This window comes from Lissotriton vulgaris, chromosome 8 (genome assembly GCF_964263255.1).
Source record: "Lissotriton vulgaris chromosome 8, aLisVul1.2, whole genome shotgun sequence".
NCBI lineage: Eukaryota > Metazoa > Chordata > Amphibia > Caudata > Salamandridae > Lissotriton > Lissotriton vulgaris.
In genome coordinates this window covers 10,135,755-10,161,156 of record NC_141696.1, presented here as the reverse complement: position 1 = coordinate 10,161,156, position 25,402 = coordinate 10,135,755, and the positions used below count along the sequence as shown (strand labels likewise).

The 25,402-nt window shown below is 48.8% G+C and overlaps 1 protein-coding gene across 1 annotated transcript in view; it reads left to right on the top strand.

Moving 5' to 3' along the window:
- The window catches only part of LOC147693218 (NACHT, LRR and PYD domains-containing protein 3-like), a 1,290,712-nt gene that overhangs the window by 560,849 nt on the left and 704,461 nt on the right, over positions 1 to 25,402 (top strand). The window lies entirely within an intron of this gene.

The following is a 25,402-nucleotide window of genomic DNA, read 5'->3' as shown; positions in this document are numbered from 1 at the left end:
CTCGGGGAACAAGGGATCAATGTGGAGCCTCGCGCGGCTCGAGAAGCAACGGGGCCAAAGGTGGAGCCTCTCGGGCTCAAGAAGCGATGGGGTCAAAGGTGGAGCCTCTCGGGCTCAAGAAGCAAAGGGCCACGTGGGACAATGGTGGAGCCTCTCGGGCTCAAGAAGCAAAGGGCCACGTGGGACAATGGTGGAGACTCTCGGGGCTCGAGAAACGACTGGGCCACGTTGGAGCCTTTGCGGGCTCGGGACATGTGGGGGCCTTCGCTGGAGTCCCCCCTCTGGGGATTCGATATGGCCCGGCATGGGTGAAGAGCCTCTCAGGGCTCGGAAGAAATGGGGGGTCCAGGGGAGCCTCTTGGGCGCGGAACAACAGGCGGAGTCCCTCTCGGGGGACTCGGCATTAGACGCGGTCCCACGGGCCTCTGAGCGCCCCAGAGCTCGCAATGGAAAGGAGGGGCGGGCACCGGCAATGTGCCCCGATGCTCCTCCTCTCTCTCTCGTCACTCACCGGTCGGACGCGCCGGTCTCTCCTTGCTCTCCGGGGGCTCCCTCTCGCTCCTGGGGGCTCCGTGGGGGGGACTCGGCAGTTCACCTGGGGGTACGTAGGGGCACGGAGTAGGCTCCCGCCGCTCCCTGCATTCTCGGCATTCTCTTTTCTCCTCTCGCCAGCTCCTCGGGTCGCAGGCCAATCACAGTGCGGCCCGGGGAGACGTCAGCAGCACATCCCGGGCCGGCAGCCAATCCCAGCGCGGCCCGGGAAGGACAACACGAAGGATCCCGGGCCAGTGGCGGTGAACTCGGGGGAAATGACAAGGGCCAGGCTCCCTCGAGTTGTAAGGGCAGATAGCGAGGTAGGCACTCGCTGGGGCTTCAGGCACCTCAGCAGAGCAGGGCAAACGCCGGGTGGCACCGGCTCGAGCAAATCCAGCGCTCCCAAGCGCTAGAGCAGGAATACAGCGCTCCCAGCGCTATAAGGGAAAATAGGGCGCTCCCAAGCGCTAGTAACATAAAGAAAGCGCTCCAAGCGCTAGCGGGCAGGAATCAGCGCTTCTAGGCGCTAGGTAGGAAGAACAGCGCTCCCCAAGCGCTAGAGGAAGAATAGCAGAGTCCATACATCGTCCAGGACCTCAGGTGGAGCACAGCAGCTCCTAGAAGGGAAAAAGGCCATCAGCAGTCCAGGAGTAGGGCAGGGCCCAGGGAGGCAAGCCAACCCTGAGCCCAAGCAGCAGCAGCCCCTGGTAGATTCAAGTTGAGAACAAGAACGATTTGTAAGAGGACACAGCCCCTTTTTATACAGCACAACCCTTTGATGTAGGGGGGCAAGGTGGGGGGAGAACCAGGCACCGCTGGTCTGGAAGCACTCGGGATGTGCTCAGCCCCTCACTGTATTCACTGGCAGGGCAGGGTCATCAGTCACACCGCAGGGGCCGGAGCCAGCATTGTTCAGGGAAAGCTCAGCCCCTCCCCTCACATCTGCAGGCTAATCTCACACTCACCCCTGGGGCAGGCCCCTCCAGACTCCTGGAGCCAAGCTCACCAGCCGGCTCCAGCCAATCACACGACAGGCATACTTTACCTTATTATACCATTTTCTAGAAGTGGCACGCTAGCCACATTCCTCCAACATACATCATCACGTAGCATTTCATCACACGAGTGCACCCATACCAAACTCGGGCCTGCACTCCCAACACCTCAAGAACTACCATGGATACATACATTCCCAATGCATTCCTATGGGAGGCAGGCTATTCTCACCCACGCACTCAGAGAACACAGCACGTACACTGCGCCACGTGCGCAATCACCAGATAATCTTAGCCCTAGATCACCTATCACAAGCAACAAGTTTCAGGGGTCAACCTGCCAGAAGGGCCAAGTCCAACATGAAGCTGAAGTGGACGCAGCTGTGGTCTGTCCAGTGGAGTCCGGTGGAGTGGCTGAAGGAGACGTCCTTGCTGGAGGAGAAGACGGGGTAAAGCATGTGTCCGGCGTAGTGGGTGGGGGTGTTCACCAGTTGCTTGAGTCTGAGGTTGTCGAGGTTGTCCAGCAGGGTGGTGGTGTTGCTGTCCTTGTTGTTCTCTAGGTGGAAGTTGAGGTCCCCTAGGAGGATGTAGTCAGCGGAGGAGAGGGCATGCGGGCTGATGAAGTCTGCGATGTCTTCGCTGAATTGTGTGCGAGGTCCTGGGGGTCTGTAGATGAGGGTGCCTCTGAGTGTGGTCTTGGGGTCGGTGTGTATCTGGAAGTGGAGATGTTCGGCGGCTGTGAGGGTGTCGTCGGAGTTGGTCGTGATGCGGATGGTGTTCTTGTGGACGATGGCGATGCCTCCTCCTGTCTGGTTGACGCGGTCCCTCCGGGTGATCTTGTATCCGTCCGGGATGGCGATGGCGATGTCGGGCGCTGAGGAGGCGTTCATCCATGTTTCCGTGAGGAAGGCGACGTCTGGAGATGTGGTGTCGAGCAGGTTCCAGAGTTCCACGGCGTGTCTGTGGACGGAGCGGGTGTTGAGCAGGATGCACTTCAGGTGGTTGCTGCTGGTGCTCGGCTTGGCGGGTGCGGTAGGTCCGGATGCAGGAAAAGTTGCAGGATCGGCAGCGGAAGGGTCGTGGGTGCGTCGCGGGGTGGCTCCATAGCATCCCGGGATCCGGCCGGTGTTGAGTGCGTTGAGTGTGGCGGCGTCGTACGTCTGGTGGGTGGGCTGGCATCTGCGGGGACCAGGGGTTCTGGCGCTGGGCGTGGGCAAGGTGTGGACGGGCGCAGACGGGCTTGCCTTTGGCGCGCCTTCGGCGCACAATCGGCACGCTTGCTGCGCGTGTGTGGGGGCGACATAAGAAGATAGCCGGGAGGGAGGGTCAGCTGGGTGGCGGGAGCAGGGCGGTCAATAGGCTGGCGGGGGGGCGGGGCCGCAGGGAGGCAACGGCGGGAAAGTCTGGTGCGGGCGGCTCAGCGGCGGCTGGGTCACCCTAGGCAACGCAGAGGAAGCCTCCTCTTTTTCAGCGCCTCCAGGAGCGCAGAACCAGGAAGTGACCCGCTCGGCCTGCTGGGAGCTGTAGTTCACCTCCCCGGCGGCCGTGCAGGTGATGACAACGGCGGTGGGGGGAACAAGCAGCGTGTGGGCCCCAGCAGCGGCGTGTGGCGTGTGGCAGGTAGGACTGTCTGCTATTGACCCCCCGCTCCTCAGTGGGAGCCTCCTCTTTTTCAGCGCCTCCGGGCGCGCAGAACCAGGAAGTGACCCGCTCGGCCTGCTGGGAGCTGTAGTTCACCTCCCCGGCAGCCGTGCAGGTGGATGACAACGGTGGCGGGGGGAACAAGCAGCGTGTGGGCCCCAGCAGCGGCGTGTGGCGTGTGGCAGGTAGGACTGTCAGCTATTGACCCCCCCCTATTGATTTTTAAGTAATGTATATACAGGTTTCTGTAAACATAAAACAGGAATTTGTATTAGACTTTGTATTCTGTTATGAATTCACATAGTATATTTGTTCATTTGTAATACCTTATGATCTCACCTGATTGTGCATAAGAACTTTCCAAAGACGCTTCCAAATATATTTCCAGAGTTCAATAAAAGCCTGATTTAAAACACACTAAGCAACTGTGCTGTTAGAACCGGCTGTCTCTAGTTGGCAGAGGTATGCACTTATGACAAATAGGGACACACCTTTTCTAGTCAGGGCAAGGGGATCACACCCTTTGATAACCCCTGCTCACCCCCTTGGTAGCTTGGCAGGGCAGACAGGCTTATCTCAGAGGCTGTGTGTTAAGCATTTATGACCACATACAGTAATAAAGTGAATACACTACAAATGGACACGACACAGTAGTATTATAAAAATAAGTATTTTTATATAAGGCTTAGCACAAGACCAAATAACGACAAAAATATACCATAATCTTAATAAATACTCTTGGAAGGAAAAATAATAGTTCAAGTGTAGTTTCTTCTTAGCACAAAGTCATTAGTATCAAAAGCAACTCTTCTTCTTGGAAACACAGTTCTTGGCAACAATGTAACCCACACGGGAGTCACATGACGTCGAGGCAAAGTTAATCCAAAGGGTTCGGCATCGACCGCGAGGAGCGCTACGTCGAGCCCGGAGTCACACGGACCCCCAACAACACAGTACCTTAGGAAAATGAAGCACACGATGATCAGCGGCGTCGAGCAATCCGGTGTCGCGTCGTCGGTGTCGATCAGGCCTCAGTAGTCGTCGATGTCGATGATGCTGTTGCAAGAGTGAGCAGCGCACACGGCGTCGAGAGGGTACGAAGTCGATGCGATCAGCAGCGGTGCAGACACGAGGTCCCTTGGAGCTGGAGCCGAACTCACTACTCACTGGAAATGCTGCTGGCGTCGATCAGGCCTGGCGGCCGGCGTCGAGGAAGCAGTACACTGGAGCCATTACTCACGATGTCGAGCTGGATTCGGCGATGTCCGTCGGCGTCGAGATTGCTGGGTTCTTTCAGAGGTGCTGAATTCTCAAGTTCCAGCAAATAGCACTTTTAGCAGATGGAGTCCTTCAGCCCTGTGACTTCAACAGGAGGCTGGCACTCTTCCAACCCTTGGAGATTTTCTTAGCAAAGTTTGAGAGTACACACACAGTTCCTCTCTCCTGGTTCCTTGGCAAAAATAAAGAAGCAATGCAGGATTCCCCCCAGCAAACAGCACACTGGCAGAAGGGGTAGGCAAGTCCTTGGATCAGCAGGCTTCTTGTCCTTGGTTTCAGGGTTCCTTGTCAGAAGTGATCTAAATTCTTGGCTCAGGGGTCCGTCTCTTATACCCCTTTATGGCTTTGATCCCTTTGTCCATGCAGGGGAATTTCCCAACATCCTGGGTCTGTTGTGGATGGAGCCAGGCAGAGGCACCTGGCCTATTCACTGAGCAGGGCTGGGTCCTCAGACGCCCAGCAGGAGGTGGAGCCAGCATTGTCACTGGCAGGAGCAGAGCTATGGGCCTCCTGGTAGGAGGTGGGGCCAGGATCGTCCATGGCAGGCACAGAGCCATCAGTCGCCTGGCAGGAGGTGGAGCCAGCATTGTATCAGGCAGGGCAGGCTATCAGCAACTACTCTCCCCCTACTCTCAACGCAAATGTCCCACTCATCTCACACTGACTCATTCAGACCTCTGGAGCCACCCAGCTCCTGTCACACACACACCAAACCAGCAGAAATCAGAAATAGTTAGACAAGAAAATAGCTACTTTCTAAAAGTGCTATTTTCAAACCCAGAGTCCAAAAACCATCCACCCAAACGGATGCGTTATTAAACCCCGAGTTCAGGGATACCAAACTCGACATTGCACCATGCCCCCCGAGCCAGCTAGGATCATAGCATTAATAATCCTGGCAGCCCATTCTAACTAATGGAAAGCAGGTTACCTCGCAATAGTGAAAAACGAATATGGCTGTAATTCACTATTAGGACATGCCAACTTGGTCAGGCTTGTCCTAACTTATACTTACAATGCACCCTGCCCGTGGGCCTACCATAGGGGTAACTAACATGCAGTTAAGGGAAGGTTTAGGGACTGGCAAGTAGGTGTACTTGCGCAGTCAGAGTGACAGTACCAGACTGCACGTAGGTCTAGCAATGGCAGACCTTCAGACATACTTTTACTAGGCCGCTCTTGTGGGTGGCACAACATGTGCTGCAAGCCCACGAGCAGCATTTGTATTTACGAGCTCTGGCACTCCTGGTGCACTAGACTAGGGACTGACTGTAAACCAAAAAAGCCAAACATGGAATCCGATCGAGACAGCAATTTTACATAGGGAGCACTTGCACTGTGGCACTGATCAGCAGCGGCACAGTGCCCAAAGCATTAACCAGCAAAAACATCGTAAAACAGTGGAGGCAAACAGAAAAAAATGGAGGAGAGACTCAAGCCAATGATGCCAGGTCTAACACGTGTCCCCTCCAGCTGAAATGTGGGGAGAACTACCCTTGACCTAGGGAGTCCTCATCACTAAGGCGGAAAAATCTGGACAGACCATCAGCATTGGCGTGATCCGTACCAGGGCGGTGTTCCACCGTGAAGTCCATCCCCTGTAGGGAAATGGACCACCTCAACAATTTTGGATTCTCGCCCCTCATCTGCATCAACCATCTGAGGGGCCTGTGGTCTGTCTGAACCCGGAAGTGAGTCCCAAACAGGTAGGGTCTTAGCTTCTTCAGCGCCCAGACCACAGCAAATGCTTCTCGCTCTATCGCACTCCACCTCGTTTCCCTGGGAAGTAACCTCCGGCTGATGAAGGCGACAGGCAAGTCTCGGCCCTCTTCATTCACCTGAGCTAGAATAGCCCCACGCCATGCTCTGAAGCGTCCGTCTGGACAATAAATTCTTTAGAAAAGTCGGGTGCCTGGAGTATAGGTGCTGGGCACATTGCAGTTTTCAGGGTGTCAAAGGCCGTTTGACAGGCATCAGTCAGATCACATTTCGTGGCTGCTTCCTGGAAGTCAGCGAAGTCAAGGGGTCCAAAATGTTACCGTAATCCTTGACAAACCTCCTGTAGTAACCCGTGAGACCTAAGAAGGCTCTCACCTGAGTTTGGGTTTTGGGTGGCGCCCAAGCCAGGATGGTATCAATCTTGGGTTGCAGGGGGGCAACCTTGCCGCTCCCTACTTGGTGCCCCAAGTACACCACAGAACCCTGCCCAATCTGGCACTTACTGGCTTTGATTGTGAGGCCTGCTCTGCGCAGGGCCAACAACACTTCCTGGAGGTGGCGCAAGTGTTCCTCCCAGCTGGCGCTGAACACTGCGATGTCGTCCAGGTAGGCGGCGCTGAAATCCTCCAGTCCAGCAAAGACCTGGTTGACCAGCCTCTGGAAGGTGGCAGGGGCATTCTTCATCCCAAAGGGCATCACCCGGAACTGGTAGTGCCCATCTGGTATGGAGAATGCGGACCTCTCTTTTGCTCCATCGGTTAATGCGATCTGCCAGTACCCAGACGTCAGATCAAACGTGCTAAGGTACCGTGCAGCCCCCAACCGATCTATGAGCTCATCAGCTGTGGGGATGGGGTGCGCGTCAGTCTTGGTGCCTGAATTGAGTCCTCGGTAATCCACGCAGAACCGAAGTTCGGGTGAAGCACCAGGCGCGGCCGCTTTCGGGACCAAGACCACTGGGCTGGCCCAAGGACTGCTAGAGGACTCAATCACCCCTAAGGCAAACATTTTGGAGACCTCCTCCTTAATGTATGCTCTGACCTTGTCAGTCACCCTGTAAGCCTTGTGATTCACAGGAGGGCTGTCTCCGGTGTAAACATCATGGACACACCAATGAGTGACACCCGGAACCAAGGAAAACAGATCAGGGAATTGTCCCAACAGTTGGCGACAATCCTGCTTCTGCTCAAGGGTCAGTGTGTCAGAGAGGACAACACCATCCACTGACCCATCTTACTCTTTAGCACACAGGAGGTCAGGAAGAGGCTCACTCTCCTCCTCCATTCCAGCATCTGTAGCTAGGAGAATGCCCACTTCGGACCTTTCTAAGTGGGGCTTCAAACGGTTGACATGCAGGACCCTCAAGGGGTTCCTGTGAGATTTCAAGTCCACCAAGTAGGTGACATCGCTCTTTTTCTCCACAACCTTAAACGGTCCAGTCCACCTGTCCTTGAGCGCACAAGGTTCCACAGGGGACATGACCCAAACTTCCTCTGGAAAAACATCTCTGAAGCGCCGAGTCTGGTTCCTAAAGGCCAGCATGTAACTGTATACATCTGGGGAGGTTTCCTGGGAGATTGCTCCCAGCCTTCTTTGACCAGACTCAAAGGTCCTCTTACCGGGTGACCATACAAAAGCTCACAGGGGCTGAACCCTAGGGACTTCTGTGACACCTCACAGTAAGCAAACAACAGGCATGGCAAGAGGACGTCCCATTTTTGCCTCATTGTTTCTTCAAAACCCATGATCATGCCTTTAAGGGTCCGGTTGAATCTCTCAACCAGCCCATTACCTTGAGGGTGGTAAGGAGTGGTGAACTAGTAGGTTACCCCACACTCCTTCCACAGAGACTTCATGTAATTGGAAATGAAGTTGGTGCCCCGTTCTGACACCACCTCTCTGGGGAACCCATTCGGGAGAAAACACCCATCAGTGCCCGTCCCACCACGGGGGCTGTCACTGTTCGGAGAGGGATGGCTTCCAGGTACCGTGTGGCATGGTCCACCAAGACCAGGATAAACCTGTTGCCCAGGGCTGTCTTGGGGTCCAGGGGCCCAACAATGTCAATCCCCACCCGGTCAAAGGGGGTACTGACCACTGGAAAAGGTTGGAGGGGAGCCTTCTGCTTCCATCCGCTTTTCCCACTTGCCTGGCAAGTATGACAAGTCTTACAATGGATGACTACATCCCTTTGCATCTGAGGCCAATAAAAATGGGTGACAAGCCTGTCATAGGTCTTGTCCTGCCCCAGATGTCCAGCTAAAGGAACGTCATGAGCCAAACCCAGTAGGAAGGCTCTGAAGCGCTGGGGTACCACCAGCACACGGGCTGACCCAGTCTCAGCAGCCTTAGGCTCGCTATACAGGAGGTCGTTCTCCCAGTAAACAAAATGCGACCCTGACTGATCACTTGAGGTTTGGGCTGAGGCCTGCCGCCTCATACCCACAAGAGAAGGGCACACTTTTTGTTCGGCACAAAATTCTTCCCTGGAGGGACCACCATCCTGCTGCCAATGGGTCAGTTCGGGCAGGTCTCCCAGTTCAGCAATTTGTTCCCCTGTGGGCTCCAGGGCATCCCCCTCAGGGTCTACCTCCTCCTGGACCACGGGAACTATGGGGGCCGGTCTCCCGCGCCTCCTGCCTCTCCTCTTTACAGCTGGGTCCTGGGCCATACTCTCAGGCTCCGGGACCCCATCAACACCCTTACTCGCTGTCATGGATCGAGTGGTTGCACACACCCACTCTGGCACACCCAACATTTTCAAATGTGTCTCCCTCTCCACCTTAGCCCAAGGGGAGTCTTTTAAATCATTGCCCAGGAGACAATCAACAGGCATGGCGGGCCTCACAGCAACCTGACGAGTACCTGAAACCCCCCCCATTCAAAGGAAACTTGAGCTACCTCACACTCTTTCTGGGAGTTGTCAGCAGCTATCACGGGGTAGAATGCGTGGGGAACCACCTGCTCTCTGGACACCAAGTGACACTTGACAGCTGTCACACTCTCTCCGGTGTCTCTGAGAGCTTCCACTCTATGGCCATTAATGGTCACCCACTGCCTATATTTATTAATGTTACTAGGCAGAGGGGGTGGAGGGACCATTTCCATGTCTCCTAGCGAGACCAGGGACATTTCTGCGGGACCCCTCCCACCAGGGACAACCATCTCCTCCCCTCCCAGGGCTACACTCGCCAACTGACGGGGGGTGCACGCGGTGGTGCATTAGAATTCTTCATGGGACACTGGGGGTCATAATACCGGTGTCCCACCTGCCCACAAACGTAGCAGGTCATCGGGCCCCTATGAACAGGTTTACCTGTCGGGCCCCTGGCTTCTTCTCAGGGGGAGGCTGGGAACCCTTCCCTTGGTTCACTTGGGGATTACTTTGGGGCCCTTTCTGGGACTCCTTCTGTTTGCCCTTGTCCCCCCCATTCTTCTGCTGGGGACCCTGCCCACCTTTGGCTGAGTCTCCCACTGGACCCTTGTGGACCCTGGTACTGACCCAGCGGTCCCCCTCCTCAGCAAGTTTTCTAGGGTAAGATATCTTGCTATCAATAAGGTGCTGGCGCAGCTCTGGAAAACAGTTATTAGACAAATGTTCCAAAGCAAACAAATCATAAAGAGCTTCATAACTTTCCACTTTGCTGCCCTTTACCCAACCATCCATGGCTCTGCAAAAAAAAAGACACATATTCAACCCACGTCGTACCAGGCAACTTCTTACATTCTCTAAAAGCTTGTCTGTACTTTTCTGGGGTTAGGCCATACCTCAATATTAAAGCATCTTTCATATGAGCATAAGACATCCTATCCTCAACAGGCATGTCTAATAGGGTATCTCTTCCCTCATTCACACAGCGACCCCACAACCCCGCTCCCCAATCTTTCTCAGGGACCCGGTGGGCCAACAATGCTAACTCATATGCTTTAAACCATTGGCCAATATCTTCATTCTTATGATAAGCTTTGATCACATCTTTGGGAAAATAAAACCTACTTTCTGCAGGCCCAGATGGGATGCTGCCACCAGAGGGATTCAATTCTAACTTCTTAGCTTGGATCTCCAACTCCCTCAACTTGGTATCAAGCTCCAAAGCTAACTTTTCTCTTTCAAAATCCAACCTTTTGGTCTCCAAATCAGCTTCCCTCATACCTCTTGCATTTTCTAACTCCAACTGCCCATTTATCTTAAGCCTTGCCATTTCCATGTTGTATTCTCGCTCTTTCGCCCTTTCTTCTCTTTCTTCAGGGGAAAGACCTTTGGAGGAAACACTGCTACCGGGAGAGGACACAGGCCCATTCACTGGCACCTCCTCATTCCCTTCCCCTGTCGGTACCACCACCGCATCAGAGGGATCTCTGGACTCCAACCAGGCCTCCAGTGCTTTGAAATATCCATCCTTTCTTGAGAGGCCTGTGGTAGGAACTTTAAACTGCTTGCAAAAGTATTGCAGCTGCTTTTTCCCGCATTCCTTCATCTTCTCCCTATCAAATTCCTCCACAACAACAGGGGTAGTGACTCCGGTGTCACTCATGGCCAAAACTGGCAGTGTTAAAAAAATCAAGCTTCAGAAAAGCGGAGAACAAAAATAGAATCCTTCCAAATTAGATTGTGGCTGCGCTATGGTCTGCTTTCACTATGTAGCGCACACACTAATCACTGCACATGGGTCATAAATGCAAGGTTCAAATCCTCACCGCTGCGTCCAATGTTAGAACCGGCTGTCTCTAGTTGGCAGAGGTATGCACTTCTGACAAATAGGGACACACCTTTTCTAGTCAGGGCAAGGGGATCACACCCTTTGATAACCCCTGCTCACCCCCTTGGTAGCTTGGCAGAGCAGACAGGCTTATCTCAGAGGCTGTGTGTTAAGCATTTATGACCACATACAGTAATAAAGTGAATACACTACAAATGAACACGACACAGTAGTATTATAAAAATAAGTATTTTTATATAAGGCTTAGCACAAGACCAAATAACGATAAAAATATACCACAATCTTAATAAATACTCTTGGAAGGAAAAATAATAGTTCAAGTGTAGTTTCTTCTTAGCACAAAGTCTTTAGTATAAAAAGCAAATCTTCTTCTTGGAAACACAGTTCTTGGCAACAATGTAACCCACACGGGAGTCACACGACGTCGAATCAAAGTTAATCCAAAGGGTTCGGCGTCGACCGCGAGGAGCACTACATCGAGCCCGGAGTCACATGGACCCCCAACAACACAGTACCTTAGGAAAATGAAGCACACGATGATCAGCGGCGTCGAGCAATCCGGCGTCGCGCCGTCGGTGTCGATCAGGCCTCAGTAGTCGTTGATGTCGATGATGCTGTTGCAAGAGTGAGCAGCGCTCACGGCGTCGAGAGGGCACGAAGTCGATGCGATCAGCAGCGGTGCAGACACGAGGTCCCTTGGAGCTGGAGCCGAACTCACTACTCACTGGAGATGCTGCTGGCGTCGATCAGGCCTGGTGGCCGGCGTCGAGGAAGCGGGACACTGGAGCCATTACTCACGATGTCAAGCTGGATTCGGCGATATCAGTCGGCGTCGAGATTGCTGAGTTCTTTCAGAGGTGCTGGATTCTCAAGTTCCAGCAAATAGCACTTTTAGCAGATGAAGTCCTTTAGCCCTGTGACTTCAACAGGAGGCTGGCACTCTTCCAACCCTTGGAGATTTTCTTAGCAAAGTTTGAGAGTACACACACAGTTCCTCTCTCCTGGTTCCTTGGCAAAAATAAAGAAGCAATGCAGGATTCCCCCCAGCAAACAGCACACTGGCAGAAGGGGTAGGCAAGTCCTTGGATCAGCAGGCTTCTTGTCCTTGGTTTCAGGGTTCCTTGTCAGAAGGGATCTAAATTCTTGGTTCAGGGGTCCGTCTCTTATAGCCCTTTTTTTGGCTTTAATCCCTTTGTCCATGCAGGGGAATTTCACAACATCCTGGGTCTGTTGTGGGTGGAGCCAGGCAGAGGCACCTGGCCTATTTACTGAGCAGAGCTGGGTCCTCAGACGCCCAGCAGGAGGTGGAGCCAGCATTGTCACTGGCAGGAGCAGAGCTATCGGCCTCCTGGTAGGAGGTGGGGCCAGGATCGTCCATGGCAGGCACAGAGCCATCAGTCGCCTGGCAGGAGGTGGAGCCAGCATTGTATCAGGCAGGGCAGCCTATCAGCAACTACTCTCCCCCTACTCTCAACGCAAATGTCCCACTCATCCCACACTGGATCATTCAGAACTTTGGAGCCACCCAGCTCCTGTCACACACACACCAAACCAGCAGAAACCAGAAATAGTTAGACAAGAAAATAGCTACTTTCTAAAAGTGCTATTTTCAAACCCAGAGTTCAAAAACCATCCACCCAAACGGATGCGTTATTAAACACCGAGTTCAGGGATACCAAACTCGACATTGCACTATGCCCCCCCGAGCCAGCTAGGATCATAGCATTAATAATCCTGGCATCCCATTCTAACTAATGGAGAGCAGGTTACCTCGCAATAGTGAAAAACGAATATGGCTGTAATTCACTATTAGGACATGCCAACTTGGTCAGGCTTGTCCTACCTTATACTTACAATGCACCCGCCCGTGGGCCTACCATAGGGGTGACTAACATGAAGTTAAGGGAAGGTTTAGGGACTGGCAAGTAGGTGTACTTGCGCAGTCAGCGTGACAGTACCAGACTGCACGGAGGTCTAGCAATGGCAGACCTTCAGACATACTTTTACTAGCCCGCTCTTGTGGGTGGCACAACATGTGCTGTCAAGCCCACGAGCAGCATTTGTATTTACGAATCCTGGCACTCCTGGTGCACTAGACTAGGGACTGACAGTAAACCAAATAAGCCAAACATGGAATCAAATCGAGACAGCAATTTTACATAGGGAGCACTTGCACTGTGGCACTGATCAGCAGCGGCACAGTGCCCAAAGCATTAACCAGCAAAAACATCGTAAAACAGTGGAGGCAAACAGAAAAAAAAGGAGGAGAGACTCAAGCCAATGATGCCAGGTCTTACATGTCCCTTAAAATGCTGCCCAAAATATCCAGCTACGTAACAATGGCGCACTAAAATGAGCTCTTCTTTGTAAGTTTGTATTTGTGAATCCCCCTGATTTGCTATAGTCACTCTGGGTAGTGTTTGACAGTGGTCTCCCTAGCACTCCGATAAGATCATAAATATCTTGTATCAATTATATGTCCCAAAACAATTCTTATTTTGACACATAGGTGCAGGTGCAGACATTCCCTTACAGGGAACACCACTACCTATCCACATTGTTACATGTGCAACAATATCCAGCAGTTTCCAAGTTGCATTAAAAAATAACACCATTAATGTAAAGATACAGTTGAACAATATCCAGCAGTTTTCGAAATTGCACTAAAAATTAACACCTCTAAAGTTAAAGCAAAGTTCTTCACTTAAATAGCACTCACAATCATTTACAATAACAAAAAACTACATGGTGCTGCAGAGGGGATTCTCCAGTGAGGGGAGTTGGCTTTGGGGGGGGTAAAATGCATGACACTAGAGTGGGGGTGGGCTAACCCTGGCGCTCTGTCACCCCTCCCCCCAGCTCCAACAGTGCCCCACGCGCGGCCCAAGCTCACCCCGGCTGTCTCCCATCCCGAGGGCGCGGGGGCGCTCGCTGGTGCCGGGAGCCCCCCTCCCCGGTGTAAGCCTCTCCTTGCGGGCTGCCGCCGGGTCCTCTGCACTCCTTTCCCACAACTATATCCCAGGGCTCCGTCAGCCTGGGCCCGCAGCCTCCACCGCGATCCCAGCCTGCACCGCGCGCGGCCGGAGGGAGGACCTCCAGCGATCCCATCGACCAGCGCGCGGCGGGGACTCCGCCTATCACTTCCTGCTTTCCTCTATGATTAGCATAGATAGCAGCCGGCATGAACATAGAAAACGGAGCGGGGCTCTGCGTGGCCTGCGGAGGCAGCCGCCATCTTTGAAAAGGCTGGTTAGAATGATTCTGAACGGGAGCACGTGATACAGGGGGTCCTAGGGCGTTCTCTCGAGGGCCTACAAGTGCGTTCAATACTGTGTTCATAGTGGCCAAGGTTTCAGAATGCTATGCATTACATTTTCATATTTTCAGTGTAATATAAGTGACATTTCAACGATTATAACTATGAGTACCACTTTCTCCCGAGCAAAATCAAGCAAAACATAAACCTCAGAAATTACACCCATTTGAGCAAGGAACAACTCTAAGAAGATCTCAACACTGCTGCAAAATACCTGAAATGGAAGGGCACTAACTGGAGACAGACTGCCTGATTGCAGTTCTCAGCAGAGGGCAGGCTGCACATAGCTGCCAAATTGTCAGTTTGCTTATGCATAGCTGCCAAGTTTTTGGTTTGTGTATGTATGTGTGACATTCCCATATTTGCATTGTGTTTATGTGTGACATTTCAATACCTCACGTGTGACACTTGGAGTGACACTTTTTTGTGAGCTGAATAAAACTGTTGTGCTGTAAATATAGTATTCAGAAACTGAACGCTTATCTAAAATATGGCGGTCTAAAATGGCTCTTAAAAGATGTGCAACAGTTAAACACAGTCTTTGAAAATATTGGCTTATCAGGCCTGATCCTGTGATCCGTGATAAGCATAAGCTGCAACCCAGAGCCTCTCTGGCAGCATCAATCTGTTAAAAAGCAGGCAAAGACAAACAACACAGAGCCAGCATAGGGCAGATAGGCTTGACAGCTTGGTTTCTCGTACCAAGGAGAGTCAGTGATTTTTAATATGGGAGAAAGTGACTTCTCGGCATCGCAAGGGGCTTGTAAATAAATCCCATAGTGGTTTACTCACATCACTCATCTCATTAACGCGCGTATTAAAGGGTTGGACTGCGCGATCCGTCGCTATAGTCTTCTCTGCTCTCATCTGACGCCTCCTGTGACCTTGGGCACATGCATCATGTGCAATTCGGCCTCACTGGGAACTGTTGGTGTGCAGCTTAGTCTTTGATTGACAGGTAGGTTGTGGCGAGCTATGCGAGTTCACATGTCAACGGCTGTGCAATCAGGCGATTGCTTCTTAATTAATGGTGCCTTAGGCTATGTTCGCAAATAATCCTCGCAACATACTTAACGAGGGGTATATTTGCAAAGAGTTCATGCAGCGCAGCAAGCGAAGATGCTGCACTGCCTTGGGACTGCGTCAGCCCCGTGCGTGAGGTGCATCATCACAGTTGTGTGAATATTAACAGCGGTGAGCCTGTGGCTGAGGTGCATCATCAGAGCTGTGTGAATAATAACAGCTGTGAGCCCGTGGCTGAGGTGCATCATCAGAGCTTTGTGAATAATAACTGCGTCAGCACCGTGGTGAGGTGCATAATAACTGCGTCAGCCCCGTGGTGAGGTGCATCATTAGAGCTGTGTGAATAATGACAGCTGCGAGCCCGTGCCGGAGGTGCATCATTAGAGCTGTGTGAATAATAACAGCTGTGAGCCCGTGCATGAGGTGCATCATCAGAGCTTTGTGAATAATAGCTGCTTCAGCCCTGTGTGTGAGGTGCATCATTTGAGCTGCGTGAATAATAACAGCTGTGAGCCCGTGCCTAAGGTGCATCATCAGAGCTGTGTGAATAATGACAGCTGCGAGCCTGTGCCGGAGGTGCATCATTAGAGCTGTGTGAATAATAACAGCCGTGAGCCCGTGCATGAGGTGCATCATCAGAGCTATGTGAATAATAACTGCGTCAGCCCCGTGTGTGAGGTGCATCATTAGGCCTGCGTGAATAATAACAGCTGTGAGCAACAGCATACTCTTGCACACACTCAAACTGCTCACCAATTCAAAGTATGCTAAAAATGTTATGCAACGCATTGTCATACACAATGCCAATAACTCAAACTTTAATGCTGCGAGACCTATTGCATTGCAAATGCTTGTTAAAAGAGTTCTGCAATGTCCTTATCTCAGTCCTGAGTCGGCTCAAAGATAGGGAGAATTTCTGCTGGCAGAGGTCACGTGGTTCCTGAACAAATGGAATCCTTCTCTACAGCTGAGGCTCAGATGAGGCAAAGCTCCAGGGAATTCCTGTGGCAGGAAACAGAAAGTCAAGCAACATGTGTCTGCAGATTGAGGCTATTTATAGCCAAGACCCAGGGCGTTGCAGGGCGTGTTCAATCCATGTGCTCAGTACAGTTACTGCTCACGTGTTAGCAGCTGCACCTGTGCCTCCTGATCCTCAGATATCTAACAAGCATTGGCAAGGTCCATACAATAAGAATAAACATTGGCAAAAGCAAATACATTAAAGAAAAAACTAACATTGGTCAAAGACCTTATTGTAAGAACACTGCAATATGGTTGATATTCCCACCATATGGGTGTTGACAAAAAATGCAGGGTACTCGGTGGACTGCGTGACAGGGTTCCTTGACAGCAGGGTGCAAGGGAATACTACAGTGATGCTAGATGGCTGGCAGTGATGCATCCAAGGTTGATGGCGAGGAGGGTGCTGGCATCGTATTGGTGAAGTGCCCTAGAGGAAGGGTCCTTGATGCTGGTCACGGTCAAGTTGTGGGCAGACGCAGATGTGCTTGAATTTAGCGCATCAGTGGTGCACCCGCTGCGCATGGCCAAACATCGGCTGACATTAAATACTGCTGTGGCTGGGACTGGACAGCTGAGAGGCGGGAAACGAGGGAAAGGACACTGGAGGGGGCAGGGATCGGGGCAAGCAGGGGTTGTAAATATATTTTTTTAAAATCTTACCTTGAGGCCAGGTGCTCCTGCTCTCCTGAGTCTGCTTCCAGGACCAGGAAGCAAGAATCCCCACTCCCTCCCCTAAGACAATCACAATGCTGCAATGCGGCTTTGTGATTATTCTTGAGCACCTTGATAAGGCGTTCAGCCAGGGGCTGGAGGTGTGGGCATGTTCTCCATGCAGGCTGTAATGCAGCCTCATTGCAAACAGTAAAGTGTACATGACTGCTTTAGGTGGCTTGAGAGGGCCGACCAGCCACTTGTTGAGCACTTGAGTGGGCATACCACTCAGCCCCTGCCCTGTACTGATCCATGAGTAGAGCTGCCCTACTCAACCTCCCGTCAGCAAAGGACACCGAGCATGAGAATATCAGAAAGTTATCATCATGTTATGTTTCCCCTTCTTGCACTGCTGGAAAGCAGTGGGCAACACTCTTCCCCCATAGCGGAGGATCTGCCACTGGAGGTAAGTCGTCCATACGTGATAGGCCTGGGTCCAACTTGACCTCTGACCTCCACCGCTAAGCATCCCACCTTCTCCTCCTGGACATTGCCACTGTGGTGTAATCTGCTGCAGTCTCTCCAATTCTGTGACTCAGCCAGGCCGGATTTCACAAGCCTGGGTACAGCAGTCGCTGCCAAGTCTGCTGGGAAAACTCCCAATGCAGGTGATGCAAGAGAACCCCCCTAATGTGTGAGGTTGCAGCACTCCCGTCACAAAAGTTCAGCGCAGCTCAGGGGCCTCATCCTCCACTGTGTCTGGCCAGCGTAACAAGCGTAACATTCTCCTGCCTATGAAGCAGTGAGGCGCCTCCCACCATTGCTATTCCCCTCCGTGCAACCCGGTGTAGTGGTGGCTCGAGGAATGCGATGCAGCCCTCTCTTCAGTTATATGGCCATTAGGGTAATTGTTGACATTGCTAAGTTAGCATGAACTCTGCTGCCATGATGCTGCTTTTGCGCCCGTTACTACATGATTTCATTTTGCAAGACTGTGTTTGTGCCTTTCACATGAGAACTGTCTGCTTTCTGCATTCATTGCCTGTTCCTGGAGTTTAGTCAGAACACAATGTGCAATGTCGATAAACAATGCCCCTTGTTATTCTGTTCAGGTCAGTCCTTAGCACCTAGACAAAATATGCTAACACAGCTGCACTGCTGGAAACTCGTGCTTTAATATTACGGGGATGCATGTTGTTCAATACACACACTTGGAGAGACACCTTTCCAGGGAGAAGAGCTATGCTGTTCCTATGATGTAAAACTTCGATCTAGGCACCAGGGTATGAGGTCTGCTGACAATGCCCAGAGATCTTCCTTTATATAATAAACTTCACCCTACCAAGGGTAGGGTGGTTAAGCCTTATACTCCTTTTTCCACTGTTTATATATAATGACATCCCCCTATATATTCTATGCAATTGTAAGAAGGCTAACTGTTTTAGGTCTATGCATTTTGCTGCTGGTAGTGGCTTGCATTCTACATTATAAAGCACAATAGTTAAATTAAACATATTAAACTATAACCGTAACTCTGTCAATTCTTATTGTGGACAATTACGAGTGAGTGAGCGAAAGGGTATGTCTTGCTACCGGGATTCCTGAGAGAAGGTTGTGTTATGGGTTGTCTAATCATTTGTGGTTTTGTGATTAGGTAGGAGAACGCAACAAATTACACAATGGAAAAAACAACCTAGGCGGAAGTCTTAAAATGCCTACACAATGGTTACAGGACAAAAAAACGGTAGAAAAAGGGGGGGGGGAAGGGGGCTGGGGGGCAGTTACCAATAAAAAATTATAATACTTATTTATATACTAAATAAATTTTATTTTTAAACAAACAGTGTAAAAATGCATATATTTCAATACAAAGTAAAAATGCAATTCATAAACAAGAGAACGTAATAAAAGACACATAAATTTCTGTTACAAATTTCTTTTACAAATTCCAAAAAAGTGGTGTGTCAAGTTGAATGTCAACGCGTTTCGGCGTCCAGCGCCTTTGTCAAGACAGAAAACACTCCCTATAGCTGAAAAACAGCTCGGAAACGACTTGCGAAGCTGGTGGTTTCCTTACGGTTCGTTTAAAATAATGAAAGGAATCTATTGTCTATTTAATTTTCATATATTATTCGTCATTGATCTATTTTTTCTTTGTTTTGATCCAACTTTTTGATTTGGTACTCAGTTATTCAATGAACCTGATGTATTAAAACCATGTGCCTCCGCCTCCACGGTAATGTAGCGATTTAAAATGGGTTAAAATTGGCGTCTCTCAGTTGCACCTAAAATATTTAATTTCCTGTTATCGAGTGGCCACGGATAAATGCTCCTCGAGTTGTTAAGTGTTTAACACAATGGCAGCATTGCTCTGCTCACGGTCAAAGAAAAAGGCCAATACTCGCGAGCAGAAATGCTTCCGAGGCGTAGTCTTGAAGTTGACAGACGCTGGGCGGGCTGAAATATCCTCGCTTTGCTTTATGAAGCTTCGCCCCGTAGTTGGCGAACGCTCAGGCGGAGAGTCTTCGAATTCTATTGATGTTTTCGCTGATTGTATCGCGTGGAGGCGGTAGTCTCTATCGAACGGGTCTCAGGTCTTCATAAAGCAAAGCGAGGATATTTCAGCCCGCCCAGCGTCTGTCAACTTCAAGACTACGCCTCGGAAGCATTTCTGCTCGCGAGTATTGGCCTTTTTCTTTGACCGTGAGCAGAGCAATGCTGCCATTGTGTCCTCCACAACATCAAACTGATACCGCCCTACCTCCTTTAATGAACATGGGTGCAAGCAGTTATTTTGGGGACCATGCAAGCTTCTCTTATGAGTCTTCCTCCTCGTCTTCCACTTTGACAGTTCCACCGAAAAAAATACATATTTTTGTCTCTTGGCTCAAAAAGACTTACCTGGTCCCGCCATGAACTTACATGTGGTTGGTACTTATCCTGATTTTCCTCTTCATGTTGATTGGATTTGTGACAGTATTTTTCTTACTCATCCATGGTCATTATTTGCCAGAACGCTCTGCTGTGAACTTGGTCAATGGAATTCTTGCTCCTCATACATCGTTCCATATCATAAACCGTGATCAAACTCTTGTGAACATTTTAGCTTTCCCAGTTGCAGACAGCATCGTTTGGGATAAAGCAGCATTTGAAGTTCACGGCCCGACGGACGTCCTCAAGATACCATACGTGTTTCGCATTTCTTTAGGAGATGTGGTAACACCAGACATACATTCTGATGATTGGGATGTACAAGCAGTACATTCATTATTTTCTGAACTAAAGTATTTTGCTGCTTTTGATGCTGAAGATTTATATTTAAATAATGCCTACAAGGCAGTCCACGCCAGCGGAACTGAGTTTTTAAGGAAAACTCTTTGCCCCTACAACCGCACCAGTCTTTTACGCTCATCAGCAGCAAACCTCCTGATTGTTCCCCGAACTAAAAAAGCCTTCTGGGGTGACAGAACATTTACGTTCGCCACCACCAAACTATGGAAGAAGCTCCCCCTCCACATCAAGACCAGTCTCACTCTCCTCACTTTTCGAAAACTACTAAAGACCTGGCTCTTTAACCAATAGCCGTCCGTGCCAGCCTTCCTCAGCCCAGTCCACAGCGCCAGACACCCAAGGGTATTTGCGTTCTTTATAAGTTGTATAAATAAATAAAAAATGAAGTTGTATAAATAAATAAAAAATGAAATTATGCCAATTTATTCTGTTATCAACACTATGGGCATCATTTCTTACACAAAACAAACATGTTAAGACCTTTAATTACACGCAATGGGAACATTGTCTGATTCCCATACAGGGGAGTTCTAAGACCCTTAGGGATAAATTCACCTATTTCACAGATTATAACACATCCAATCCACAATCCTATGTCTTTAAATTGCAATTGTCGTCTCAGTCCTAATTTATTCTGACCCACACTAAATTAATCTATTCCAATTCCTTTAGATCTGAGGTGACCATGCAGGTTTATGATCACTGGAGAGATACCAATGACTTGAAATCGATTTGGGGCACTAAGGCTTAGCAAGTTCAGGGAACTGAAGCGTTGCATCATGCCTGCTTAATCCCGACTCAAATTTTATTTTTAAATGATATCGTGCACCAAACTACTTGCTTTGGTAACTCTCAAAAATTTTAATATCTCATCTATTCTGTCTTTAGCGGAATGTGAAAATTGCCAAACACAAACGATTATACGATCAATGTATTACAAGCTTTTTTTCAAAATGACACTTTCAATGTCTCTGATATCGACCCGTCCGGATGGTTGGTGTGGGAAACCAATTTAAATGCATGCCAACTGCGTTAATATAATGTAACACCTGGTTTCTCACAAACTAGACCGGATTCTCGTTTTCCTCATTCACATTCGGTCACCACATACTCAGTGGGTAAATTGTGCCAACAATGCTGGGAAAACTCCACTTTGTTGTCAGTAAAACAACACCTATCACTCTTGTCGAGTGAAGTCAATTTGGATGATTTTATCTCAGGTCTTAGGGTTCCTAGATCAAAGAGGTTTATCTACGCAGCGTGCAATAAGGTATGGACACTTTCACAGATTGAAGCAGCGCTTTGTCTGCATCAAATTGACAAAGCAAATTTAGAAAAAGTCCCTGCATTGGTCGACAATAGTATCAACACACTGTCTTCACGCATTTATACATTGGATAATATTGTTTCATCTGTTATTGATATTGTTCAGAATTATGTATCTGTGTTATATCATGATCAAAATCAATTACGAATGGTGATGCAGTTTGCTTGGAGGTTACTGACTCTCAAAATGGGAAAGTCCCTTGGGATTCTTTGAATGCTTCAGCTTTGTTTTTACCATTTAATATAACTGATATATAAACAGAGATTTATGTCCATGAAAGATGCTACATACATGCTATTACACTTTGAACAAATGGAACACTTGCCATTCTCTGTGGCGGAGATGGATTCAGCTGTATGGTTAATTCATGGGGTTATCTCTCTCCCTTTTTCACTGTTTCAATATAAATCATGTATTAAACATTTCCCGATAGGCCGCTTCGAACCTCTAGGGAGTGCATTTCTTCATGAATTATGGTCCCTACCTTTCACTTACAGATGTCAAAGGGAGGATAAGGAAGTTTTTGTAACAGGGGAGGACTGCGATTCCATAGTAGGACATTCCCTGGTTTGTAAATACGTTAAGTTGCACAGTGCTTGTAATGTATCTGCCGCTAATATGGCTTGTTTTTTAAAGGAACTCCGGTCCCAGCAATAATTACCGTTTTTACCTTGCCTACTAACAGCCGTTATCTTATTTTGAACAACCACGACTGCTGTGGTTTATGGGCAGGAATTCTGTATATAGTAACAGTTTCACAACAGGTTACTTGTTGTAGTAATGTGCTTTTTCTGCCCCCGCATGGTAAAGAAGTTAGTTTCATTTGGCCTACCATTCCGACCTTGAAAACAGATTTCAACAAATTAAGCAGACTCAAAGCGCTAGTGTTTTAACAAGAAGTAACTCTCACCAGGGCTCGAGAGACCTTCGAATTGCAGGTGGATAGAACATCTAGCGAGATTCAGTCTCTTCTGAACACGAACCTCCCACTTTACTTTGGAGAGCCTATACATCAAATATTTAATGCGTCTGGCACCAAAGGCCTTGCTCATTTTTTTAAACTTGAGGGATTTGGCCTTGTGACATTCTTTCAGACGGTCTTTGGAGTAATATCGGCTTTTATTCATTCTACTTTTTCTAGCGTCTTCGGAGGATTTCCTTTATTACTAGTGATAGCTGGTGGAATCCTGATTCTTCTGCTCCTGCTACGCAATGGCTGCTCATCGCGTGGTAATGCACAGACCAGGTCAATTGCAACTGTACCGTGATCAAATGCAACAACTTTTTGAATGTTTGCCATTAGCAACCCTTAGCTTGAGTTATAGACTGACTTTTCGCTTTGCCTACTTCACTTGCGTGCAACCTGTGTTCTGCTGTCAGTGGTGCCCCTTCTATTGGGCTTTGGATTTCCGCCTCTCCAGTACGTCATGTTCAGACATGGATTATGACCAGTTAATGGGTCCCTTTGTGGCCCATGAGCAGACCTGTTCTGAGAACGGCTGTATGGCACGTGCAGTTGCACTTGGAGTCTTGGCTGAGTGGAATATCTGTGCGTCTGCGCATAATCTCTTGCAATGGAGTTTCATCAAATATCAGGCAAGTTGCCCGGATATGCTCTTGGAGGCATCTGGTTACGAGGAGCACGTTTGCTTCTTTGGCCTACTTGATTGGATGGCATTCTTTTTTTCTACTAATGATGAGGATGGCCTTTTGGCACAAATTGCATTCTTAAGTTCATGTACTTTGATGGATTTGCCACCTCCTTTTTAATCACTTTTTCCATGTAACGAAAAATTTGTAAACAACTTTCAGAATTTTATTTTTTTACATTATTTCAATTTGCTTTTTTTCAAGCGCTTCCGAACTCTGCTTGCCTTTGAGCTCTGTTTTAGTCTTTTGTCTATATACTACGACCTTACCAAGGGGAGGGTGTTATATGGCCATTAGGGTCACTGTCAACATTGCTAAGTTAGCATGAGCTCTGCTGTCATGATGCTGCTATTTCGTTTGTTACTACATGATTTTATTTTGGAAGACTTTGTTTGTGCCTTTCCCATGAGAACCGTCTGCTTTCTGCATTCTCTGCCTGCTCCTGGAGGTTAGTCAGAACACAATGTGCAAGATCGATAAACAATGCCCCTTGTTATTCTGTTCTGGTCAGTCCCTAGCACCTAGACATAACATGCTAAACACAGCTGGAGACTCGTGCTTTGATATTACGGGGATGCATGTTGTTCAAATACACACATTTGGAGAGGGACCTTTCCAGGGAGAAGAGCTATGCTGTTCATATGATGTAAAACTTCCATCTAGGCACTAAGGTATGGACTCTGCTCACAAAGCCTCGAGATCTTACTTTATATAATAAACTTTACCTTCCCAAGGGGAGGGTGTTTAGGCCTTATGGACCTTTTTCAAATGTCTGTGTATGATGACATCCCCCTTTATATTCTATGGAATTGTAACAATGCTAACTGTTTAGGTCTATGCATTTTGCTGCTAGTAGTGGCTCGTATACTGCATTAAAGAGCACAATAGTAAACATTTTAAACTATAAACGTGACTCTGTCAATTCTTATTGTGGGCAAGTACGAGTGAGTGAGCGAAAGGGTATGTATTGCTACCTTGCTGAGAGAGTCTGGAGTGTTGTGTTCTGGGTTGTCTAATCATTTGTGGATTCATGATAAGGTAGGAGAACGAATGAGACACTATAGCTAGTCGGTTTTGAGATTTGGGGTGCATGGGTGGTAGGAAGGTTCAGTCACTATACATCAGTGTTTATGGCTAAGGGAACCAACAACGGGGGCTGCTCAGATGCGCTATCGCGCGCGCACTGCTATTGCCGTTTTTCTTGCCTCACAGCGTGATATGCCTCTGTTTACAAACGGGTCTTTTCTCTATTGCTGGGTGCCATAACCATCTCCCCGCAGCTCTGTGCGATATCGGAGGTAAGAAAAAAGGCAATAGCAGTGCGCGCGCGATAGCGTATCTGAGCAGCCCCCGTTGTTGGTTCTCTTAGCCATAAACACTGAGAAGTCCGTTGTTACCATTGTAGGAGAGAGAGAAGCGCTTCTGGCGGGCGAAGTTGGCATCCCTGCTCCTCAAAAGAGAAAAACGCTATAAAGAGGTGACGCCTGGTCCGCTATCAACCAAGGTAACTGACAGTGGAAATAGACAAATAAGCAACTTTTTTATATGTTTAACCAACAAGCGAGTGGCTTATTGTTTGGTTCCTTTTTGGAAAACAGCATATTATAATGGTACAGACGGGTATAAGAAGTCAAAGAGAGAGGCATCAGTAGCAATACCCAAGGTACGTGTTGCAGGGTCGTGACCTTTCCTATGGAGTATGTTCCTTAGTTGGAGATTTTGAATTAAAACCATCTGATTGGTTTGGTTTCGTAGGGGTCATCTTGCTGCTCTGAGTCGGTGTTGCTGATATGAAGTGATTGGGCTGTCAATTGAGCATTGAAAGGTGTGGTCCCCCTTTAAGGTAGTGAATTGCGTTTGAAAAGGACAAGGGAGGTAATTGAACTGATTTGTTATGTTTTACTTGTAGATATGTCCATACATCTTGAATTAAGAATCCCTGATGAAACCCCGTAAAGGATACAATGAGGCTTGAAACGCGTCCAAATTTGTCTTTGTAATTTGTAGTAAATGTTTTATGTATGTGTAAAGTTTTTGTGTGATTCTCCAAAAAGTAGGAGGAAATCTTTTTGTAGTCTCTAAAAAAAAGAAGAAATAAGAATGGGTAAATAAACAACCCAAATCACAAAAAGTATATGGTGTGATTTTTCTAAATAAAAAATAGGACTTTTGGTAAAAAAAAATCTTAAATAACTTTCTAAAAGTGGCATTTTCAAAATTATAATGAAAAATC